This window comes from Berghia stephanieae, chromosome 8 (assembly GCF_034508935.2).
Source record: "Berghia stephanieae isolate SIO BIC M18660-M18661 chromosome 8, UCSD_Bste_1.3, whole genome shotgun sequence".
Taxonomy (NCBI): domain Eukaryota; kingdom Metazoa; phylum Mollusca; class Gastropoda; order Nudibranchia; family Aeolidiidae; genus Berghia; species Berghia stephanieae.
In genome coordinates, this window is record NC_088367.1 from 891,267 (window position 1) to 902,483 (window position 11,217).

Below are 11,217 nucleotides of genomic sequence, written 5' to 3' on the forward strand. Positions count from 1 at the left end.
GTCTCGTCCTACATGTTAAGTCTTGCTGTTGGCCAGTGACCCCTTGTAAAGCGCTTTGAGCACGTTTAGTGGATATTGCGCTTTATAAAAGTTCAATTTTTTTTCTTAAGTTTTTATTTTACAGTTATGCTTTTATATTACCGATGAAGAAAAAAAGCAACAAGAAAGAAAGAGAAATATTTATTTGAATATTTTTTAGATTAATGAAAGGAATGCAGGGGGAGGGAGGCATAAAGCAATTACATCATCTATTTATTGATTCAGATTTGGTTGTAACCAGCCAAGTATAGATAGTATGCAGATGACGTCACTCAGGTCTTTGTTATTGTTTTTGCCATCCGCGTTTATGAGTAATGCTCACTGAACTGTATTAACCTGACTATAAACGTACATGGATACACACAGTTTTGTGTGTTGGTCCGTTATACTTCCGGATGGCAATGTTATGAGTTTCTCAGCCAAGCGCATACTATCTATAGATACTATGTGCAGCTCACAACATTGCCATCCGGAAGTATAACGGACTGATACACAAATATCTGTGTAACCATGAACTTTTATAGGCTAGATAATACAGTTAAGTGAGAATTACTCATTAACGTGAATGGCAAAAAACAATAACAAAGACCTGAGTGACGTCAATTTCATTCTATCGATATCATAACGTTTGGTTAATGTATAGATAGAATGAAGTTGACGTCACTTGGGTCTTTGTTATTGTTTTTTTTTGCCATCCGCGTTTGTGAGTAATTCTCACTAAACTGTATTAACCAGACTATAATCGTTTAAGTTTACACATTGTTTTGTGTGTTGGTCCGTTATACTTCCGGATGGCAATGCTGTGAACTTCTTAGCCAAGTGCATACTATCTTTATGGAAATGAGAAGAATACGTAGTGTTAGACATCTCATTACAAGAGACATCTCTGCCTTGTTAGTTAATTCTCTAAACCTGTCAAAGCTAGATTATTGCAGTTCTCTCATCTCTTCTATAAATAAAGTCAAATAAAAATCCCTTCAGGTAGCCCAGAACGATGCTGCAGGCTTATTTATAGAAAAAGGAGAAATTAATATACATCGGATTTGCTAAGAGAACTCCACTGGCTTCCCGTAAAGAAACGTATAGGTGACCCATCGTCTCAAACGGTATTATGTCGGAACGAACCATATGCCTAGAAGCCGAATTAAATGTTAAACTTTTCAAAAATATAAATTGTTGGCATTAGCACCCTAAAACATGGTATCCATTCTCCTCAATAAAACATATAAACTCAACACAAATTTGATATTTCTGGCTATAAATTCAATTTTCAACATCTTAACCAACCCGACTTAATACCGTTTTGAGGCGAAGGGTCACCTAGAATATAACATGTGGACTATTGTTTTTAAATCACTGCACTCTGATTGTCCTGGTTATATTAATGACATGCTTAAATTCTACTCCCATCCATAAATTATCTGAGATCAAAGTGTGATAATCACATACTTGTGAAGCCAAAAACGACTCGTGTTTGAATATTCTGCACCCTTTAGCTGGAACTCCCTTCCAAGATATATCAAAGTCAGTAATGATGCACAATTCTTTTAAAAACATCTTAAAACGTTTCTTTTTAATTACAAACGCTGTAGAATTATATTGTTTTGTTTCATATTGCATGTTTGAGTGGTTGTATGTTTGAGTGAAAGTAGCCACGTTACTGTTAAGCGCTTTGTGCTTGTTGATATACGGGGTCAGGCGGTATATAGTTATTATTATTATTATTATTATTATTATTATTATTATTATTATTATTATTATTATTATTATTATTATTATTATTATTATTATTATTATTATTATTATTATTATTATTATCATTATTATTATTATTATTATTATTATTATTATTATTATTATTATTATTATTATTATTATTATTATTATTATTATCATTATTATTATTATTGTTATTATTATTATTATTATTATTATTATTATTATTATTATTATTATTATTATTATTATTATTATTATTATTATTATTATTATTATTATTATTATTATTATTATTATTATTATTATTATTATATATTATTATTATTATCAATTATTATTATTATCATTATATTATTATTATTATTATTATTATTTTATTATTATTATTATTATTATTATTATTATTATTATTATTATTATTATTATTATATATTTATTATTATTATTATTACTGCACATTATGTTTCTTTGTTGTTCAAACTCAGTAAATGTTGACATCGTGTGACGCCATCTTGCTAAGTCCCACACGTGGTCCCCGGGCAGTACAAGCAACATTGAATTATTTCGATTTCATTTCAACAATCTTTAAAAAATAAAACGCATCTCTTATGTCCCAGATTACATATAGATAATTCACTTGATGACGATTTTTTTAAAAACTGTATTTTATTTATAATCTCATTTTGGTGCTGCAATCAATTTAGGAGAGATAATCCGTATTTTACTCTTTGCAATAAGATACAATGAATGTTAGTAATGATTATGCCCCTTGTATAACATCCGTTGATGGCAATAGGCTTCAAAAGTCATGACGTCACTTCCCTCGTAATGACGCATGGTAACTTAGTAACTGGCTCTAAACTATCGGAACAACGGCGGACGCCCTTATGAAATATTTCTCTGACGAGCATAAAAGTGTATCCAGAGGAGAAAAACATTATAAAGATGATCATGTTTTGACTTTTACACATTCTGACCACATGACACGTGAAAAAGTTCTAGCCAGCATGGAGAATAAAAAGTACCGATTTTCTTTGTTTAGAACCAAGCTGCCCGTTGCTGGGCGACGTGACATCAGACTATTGAATCCTATTCGGTCTTGAGAATGCTGTTGTAAACATCGTGTCGCTTTTCCTTGTTTATATAAAAATAAAATAAATGACTTTTAAAAATTACATTATTTTCTTTAAATACGAAAACTTGACAAACATAGGGGGGAGGGGGGGAGGGGGGAGGGGGGGGAGGGACAGGGGCGTTGTCTACTTGTGGTGATGTTGACACGGTGCAGGAAGTGGGTGAAGGAAGGGATGGCTCAGACCGCAGCCATCGTTAACTAATATAGATAGTTCGAAGATGACGTCGCTCAGGTCTTTGTTATTGTTTGTTGCCATCAGCGTTTATGAGTAATGCTCACTGAACTGTATTATCCAGACTATAAAAGTTCATGATTACACATAGTTTTGTGTGTTGGTCTGTTATACTTCCGGATGGCAATGTTATGAACTTCTTAGCCAAGCGCATACTATTTATAGCCTGACACGAGATCACTCTAGGACTTATAGATAGAATGCGCTTGGCCAAGGAGTTCACAACATTGCCATCCGGAAGTATAGCGGACCAACACACAAACTCTATGTAACCATGAACTTTTATAGTCTTGCTAATACAGTTTAGTGAGAACAACTCACAAACGCGGATGGCAAAAACAATATCAAAAGCCTGAGTGACGTCATCTGCATACTATCTATAGTTTGACCTCATTTTTAGGTTTATGTAACTTCTGGCGAGTTGTCGTTAGTAGAGCTCAAGGAAACAAGCGATCCCATTGATTGAACTGTTGAATTGTCTGGCTATAGATAGAATGAGGTTGACGTAACTCGGGTCTTTGTTATTGTTTTTTTGCCATCCGCGTTTATGGGTAATTCTCACTAAAATGGATTAACCAAACAATAAACGTTCAAGGTTACACATAGTTTTGTGTGTTGGTCCGTTATACTTCCGGGGATGGCGATGTTGTGAGCTTCTTAGCCAAGCGATAATTATATTTTGGACCGTCTGCAGCCGCAAGGGTTATTTTCTGAGAGACAAAACAACAGAGCATTATTATTATTATTATTATTATTATTATTATTATTATTATTATTATTATTATTATTATTATTATTATTATTATTATTATTATTATTATTATTATTATTATTATTAATATCATTATTATTATCATCATCATTATTATCATTATTATCATTATTATCATTATTATTATTATTATTATTATTATTATTATTATTATTATTATTATTATTATTATTATTATTTTATTATTATTATTATTATTATTATTATTTATTATTTATTATTATTATTATTATTTATTATTATTATTATTATTATCATTATCATTATTATTATTATTATTATTATTATTATTATTATTATTATTATTATTATTATTATTATTATTATTATTATTGCTTGCTTGACAGTCCACATCAGGCTCCACTGTGAGTCGTGTCTCTGCTACGCCTTCTTGCTGGCACCGATCGGAAAAGTTTCGAGAAACTTCCACTCCATGATGTGCCAGATCTGGACTTTGAGTAGTAATCAAATTAACATTCTAGTGTATCTTAACAAATTGAGATTTATAATATAGCGTAATATCCACTAAATGTGCTCAAAGCGCTTTACAAATGGTCTCTGGTCAACCGCAATAATTAACATGTAGGACGGGGCACGACGCCTGTTAGGCGATATTACATCTTTTCGGACAAAGACAACGCTGTTAACGGCCAGGTACTCATTTTACACCTGAGTACCGTGAGAGAATGTGAGTAAAAAGCCTTCTCTAATGACTCAACTATGCGCCGAGCGCGAGGCTCGAACCCAGGACCTTCCATCCGATCCGAAAGCGAGTGTCATACCACTAGACCACATAGCCGCACTATGTATTATTTTTGCTTGCTTGACAGTGCCCATCAGGCTCTGCAATGAGGTTTGTCTCTGCAACGCTATCTTGTTGGCACCCATGGAAAGGTTTCGTGAAATTTCCACTGTTTGTAGCTTTGGGTCTACTGTTTGAGAACCCATCTGGCGCAATCTTTCCGGTACCCCAATATATCGTGGAGAATATCACGAGTGGTGACTTTCTTTGACTCCAGCCCTTAACTGCAGTCAATGATGCTTCGCCATTTGTCTCTTCCTTGGGCTGTCTTTGTCGCGTCTATGTGGGAGAGTGGCAAGTAGGAGTAGACAATTAGGAGTCAGATAGTTTCCCCATAGAGAGAGTTATCTGGTTCCAGTTTATTTTTCCTTGTTTAGTCGGGTTAAAGCTCCTGACAACTCGACATATAGTAAGAAAGTGTTTTAAATTAAAAAGCTTAAAGAAATAGGTAATGGAAGTAGTGGTAGATTATTGGCACGTTATATAGAGATAGGTAGGTTCAGAAGGTAAGTATTAATCCCCGTTAAAAGAGAAGTACTTTAATATAAATCAACAGAATTACCTCACACAATAACAAGTTAACACATAATTAGCCAAAAGGAATAATAGTACTTTTAATAAAAGTAAGGTTAGGCTATGGGTAGTTAATTTCATCCCGCATCGTTAACTATTCATTTGTTGTTGTTGTTGTTGTAAGTGTGCTTTTCTTGTTGGATGTGACTGGTGGCGGCGTTAAGGTTTCTTCTGTTTAGTTCGAGGAGGAGCCGTTTCCATTCCAGTTGTCTCAGTGGATCACTTGTTAGATTCAACTCTGGACCAACTTGTACCCAAATAGACATTTGTTAGGTTCCCAGATGAATGTTTGGTCGGTACTCCGATCTGTGAAAATAACAGAGCTAATCTTTGACTAGTTGAAAGATTTTTTATACTCCTTATGAAGAGTGATGTCGTGAGGAATTTCAATTAATACCATTGACATCACCACTGATTTAAATTGTGTTAGTCAGTAATTTAATTAACGGGATACATCAAAGTTAGTGGGATAGGGAAAGATAAATATCAAAGAGAGCATAATAATCAATACATGTAAATACTGAATAGAACTATCGCGTATTAGCGATAGCGCATTTACTGTAAATGTAATTCGTGTAATTCATTTGAAAGGCATGCATACATATACAATAATATATACATATAGGAATATATGGATAAAGGGAGTGAATTAAATATTTTATAATGGTAATATATATATATATATATATATTTATATGTGTGTGTGTGTGTGTGTGTGTGTGTATATATATATATATATATATATATATATATATATATATATATATATATATATATATATTAAAGGTTGCTTCTCCAATATCTTCATTTCTTCATTCCACTGGATCGTCCTTAAACATTTATTGGTCCTTAAGGCCATATTCTTTAAAAGTGTCTGAAATAAGCACAAGGCAATATTCTTCAACAGTCGTAACGTCACTTCCTTCCCAACGACGCTTGGTAACTTAGTAGCACCGGCTCTAAACTATCGGAGCAATGGCGGACGCCCGTATGAAATATCTCCCCGGCGAGCATAAAAGCGTATCCAGAGGGGAAAAAACATAAATTTGATAATGTTTTGACTTTTACACTTTCTGATCACAAGGCATATGAAAAGTTCTAGCCAGCATGAAGAATAAAAAGTAATGATTTTCTTTGTTTAGAACCAAGATGGCCGCCGTTGCCGGGCAGCGTGACACCAGACTACAGAATCCATTTGCCAGAAAGGTCGTTGTTTATATTTGTCACCGAATTTTTTAATGTATTAAATTCAAGGTAATTGCCCTTCCATTAACCCCATTGTTATTACAGTGGCTTTTTGTGTGCGCCCATGTTATCTATGCAATTACAACTGGAATCACAAAATCTTCCCGGATAAACAGTATCATCCTTCCAGTCAAGCCATTGCACAATTGTTAAACAATGAAAATGGAGCGTGTGAAAACATTATCGTCGGAGCAAGGTTTGATTCATATAAATCTTTCAAAAAATGGTTACAGCTTCATGAAAATGCGAAAAATGTGAAATTAATAATAAAGGATTGCAAAAAGCATAGAGCCCAATTCACTGGGCGAGAGAAAGTAACCCTAATGATGGACCTAGATCAGAGTAGAAGACAAGAATCCAGATAAAATTTGGTTTAATTTTAATTCCATAAATTAATTGGATTCAATAGTCTGATGTCACGTCGCTCAGCAACGGCGGCCATCTTGGTTCTAAAACAAAGAAAATATGTACTTTTTACTCTTCATGCTGGCTAGAACGTTTCATGTCTTCTGATCAGAATGTGGTAAAAGTCAAAACATGGTCAGATTTATAATGTTTTTCTCCTCTGGATACGTTTTTATGCTCGTCGGAGAAATATTTCATAAGGGCGTCCGCCATTGTTCCGATAGTTTAGAGCCAGTTACTAAGTTACCATGCGTCATTACGAGGGAAGTGACGTCGCGCCTGTTGAAGCCTATTATGACCTGGGGTAAATTACTTTTAGCGTCGTACCCACTGAACTTATGTTTGAACAGGTAATGAACGAATGATAACCATATAAGGCAATGGCACTTGTTTTGTCGACAGAGACAACGCACTCAGTCTTACACCTTAGTCCGGTGACAGAATGAGAGTAAAGAACCACTTCCAAATAATCATCTTTGCGAAGATTAGAGCGGGCGCAGCTCAGAGGGGGCTCGAACCTAGGGCCAACTGATCTACTAGACCACAAAGCCTCTCAAGTCTCTCAAACTTCCTGTTAGAAATATGGCGCCACACGTAGCACTCCCGATATTACGGTTGATAAGTGTCATTTACCAACCCAGCCTCTACTCCTGTGGTGGTGGTGGTGGTGGTGGTGATGGTGGTGGTGGTAAGAGAATAAGAAGTAAAATAAGAAGAACGATTTTCTACCAATATAATAACAATTTACTGTAAAATAGGATAATGATATTATTAAATAATTCCACAGAAAACTACCATGTTCTATGTGACATTTACTTCATCCATCATGGTGCAATCTGTCCATGTTTGTCACAAGAGCACAAAAAAACAAACCCTGAGAATTTGTAAATGTCAACACAAAAGGTTGACACGAAGATAACACCACTTATCAAAATCATGCTTACCCTCTACACTTAAATCTTTTCACATTTTGCTGGGGAGCTCGAGTCGACTCAGTACTTGATTTTGTAATGCAAGAGACAATTCCTTCCTTCCTACATTATCAGAGCGGTTGAAAATGGCCGGGAATAAGGATTCGAAACTGCAAGTCTATCTTGTGTGTGTTTTGTCCCTTAACATCTGTACTTCGGCTGCTGGAGCACGGTCAGCTATACACAAGGTATTGTATATCATAACCTTTCTCTGTCGTCCATTAATGTATCGCATCGACGTATACACATGTGCAGGTCTAACATCCGAACGCAATTATGGGCCTAGTTTAATATTGTTGAAATGAACAACATTTTGCGTCATTTTTTATTTTTTTTTATTTTCATAATGATATTGAGCCCATAATGAATTTGGGTTATCAGACCTGCAAATAGTGCACGTCGGTGTAGGCATATTCATGACCATAGATTTGCAGCACACAAATATGCGACTCCAGGCAACGAGTTTTAACGTTAAACAACTTAACTGCTGTGCTCTAGAAAGACACTCATTTAAACATCTGGCCAGAAACTTCGTGTTTCATTCATCCTGTTTGGTTGATAAAGGGGAAACCCGAACGTTCATTTGATTGTTTTTGTAATTAAATTGAAACTTACATTCAATTTCACTTTACTATTTATTTGTATTCATTTAATTACTTTAAGGATTTCAGATCTACACTAAGTTTTCAACAGTTTTCATCTCTTTATGACATCAAGTATTATTATTGCCCTTTGATGCTTTCAATGTGATGGTTTCGGGTGGATAATACCCTAGTTTAACTTATTATATGGCCACACCCTCAACTCTATCTGTCCAGTATAAACATCAATACAGAAATTCCTGAGTGAGGAGCTGTCCGATTGGCTTTTTTCAGCAAATAGTGGCATTCATAATGATATTATTCACTTGATCACATTAAGGTATTCGGATTTACAGAAATTTTTTAAAAGGTTTCACCGATTAACAACATCAACTAATATTACTGCTAATATTACTGTCGTTTTTATGCCATCGATGTGATTATTATTGCCCTGGGAAATATTTAGTTAAACGTTATCGGCAAACTGTCAATGGGAGCGATCAATATTCATGTTTTCGTCCAACCTAGTCATCAATCACATGAATTTTTGCTTTACAACGATTGGAGTTTTCTCATTGTATCTAAACACGCTGCTTTGTTTATGAACGTTGTAAACACACCCATGTATCATGCTGAGCAAAATGACCAATTGTAACGTTGATTATTCTTAAAATGTGAACACTTTTCACTATGTGGGTCATTTTGAGCACTTTGCAATGTGACCAATGACCTCGAGCACATGGAAATGTAATATAGATCGTACCCATTGTATATATCTAGCTTCTAGCCCGAACAAACCAAAAATAGACATATTATTATGATGGAATACTTGATACTGTTCGCGTCTGATTCAGATTTTCATTTGACCTCAGGATTAAAGTGGTCAAGACACCCATTTTCTTTCACTTTCATGTAAGTTAGATCAGTGTATATCACTTAGTTTTGGATTATGGGCAAACTCTCAATTTTACCAATCAACAATCAAAATATGATCACCAGAGTACTGTACTACTGTACTGTAAGGTAAGTTCTCGATCCCAGGATCGGGGAGACATTCCGAAAGCTCCTACACCCCCAGTATTCTTTCAATTTGTATTTTCATCGTAGATCTTTTGTCAGGCGTTTATTTATTCAATTGTCATCATATAGCAGAAGCATTTAAAAAACTCTAGAACAAACCTTGATAGATTTGTGAAAGTTTAAAATTTCCTAATTTGAATATTGTCTTGATTCTAGGCCGCCATTTTGATTTGCGAAGTATTGAAAAGTAGTGAAATGCAGTCCGAGGGGTTTTTTTCTATTAGGGTTAGCTCGAGATCGGAGGATTTTTTTTGTTATTAGGGTAAGCCATACGTCTTAGCAAAGGTGCTAGGGTGTTTGTTTTTTCTATTACTATTAGGGTTAGTTAAAGATACTAGGTTTTATTTTTTCTTGGGGTTAGTTGAGGGAATATTATTTGAGTTGTTTCCCTTTGTAGGAGCTTTCGGAAAGCCTCTCCATGATCGTCTTTCAACTCTGCTCACGTCTGCTACTTCAGGTTTATTTTCGCAGTTGATTTTCTTATCATAACCTGTTTTCACACACACGGACAGCTGTATGTTGCTGTGTTACGGGTCAGAGGCTATAGTGGCTTACACTTCATGTTGGGCCACACAGAAAAATCAACAGAGGATGTACCAAGTTACACGGACAACGTTTTTTACCAATCTGACCTCACTAAATGATGGTGGGTACAATATCGAATGAAAATAGTTCTTTCCCCGCGATATTACGGCTTTTTACTAGTTGACTGAAATAATGTGATTAATCAGCACACATTTTCTCTTTTGTGTAATTATTTTTTTTATTTTGGTTCAATTTCTTTGAGTTTCAATCTCGGTATTCGGTTGTCTCCATGATACTGTCATTGTTATAAATAATGAATTGACAGTCGATGATGGACATCGTTGCAGTCTATAACTGTCGACCGTCAATATCACGTGTGTTACTAATTTCCAGTTTGGAAATCTTTTGCGTTGTAAATATGAATGCGTGTCTATTTTTCCTACCTTCATATAGTAGAGAGGTGATGTTACCCGCACAAAATAGTCGAGTTAGTCACCGCCCACTTCTAAGCAAGTAACTAGCTAGACCGAGACTACAAAGTGTTCATGACATCCGATTTTTTAAGACACTTACTTCGCTTTGGCTTAAGACTAGTTTAGTAATTTAATAGACTAGTAAATTACTAAATCTAGTCCTCGTTCATGAAAACGGGCCCTGGACGGGCCTTTCCATGCGCCGCGTATTGGCTCGACAGCCGGGATGGTGTAGTGACGGTCAACCGGAATTACTCATTTGCCCCATGATAATATGCCTCAAGCACCCCATGTCATATACGTCAAGGCGGTGATCAAATAGGGGTGAAGATTTTGACTAAACGCAATGCATCAATTGCAGGAATTGCGTTTGTTCGTGTCTTTATTTGGGAATGAGGGTATTGCTTTTATTCCGAAGATACACCAAAAGCTATAAATAGAACAATACTTATTCCCTTACATTATTACTGAAACAATTTTTTGGTGCATTTTAAAGGTTTTGATGTTCTAGATTACAATGCTATGACTTTTCATTCTTAACAATCCTAAAAGTTAATATAAAACTTCTGGTGGCACCGATGGTCTACCCTGAAAGTCAATTAATTACTTGGATTGCACCTCAAAGAGATATCTCTACTTAATTATTCTAATATAAACCCACTTTT

General features: G+C 34.9%; 1 long non-coding RNA gene across 1 annotated transcript; it reads right to left on the minus strand.

The window, feature by feature from the left end:
- Positions 1-5,288: 5,288 nt before the first annotated feature.
- Positions 5,289-10,138, minus strand: LOC144977756 (uncharacterized). The gene is made up of 2 exons (XR_013646394.1): positions 9,654-10,138; positions 5,289-5,578 (listed from the first exon to the last, which is right to left on the minus strand). It is a non-coding gene; the product is annotated as an uncharacterized LOC144977756 (long non-coding RNA).
- Positions 10,139-11,217: the final 1,079 nt, after the last annotated feature.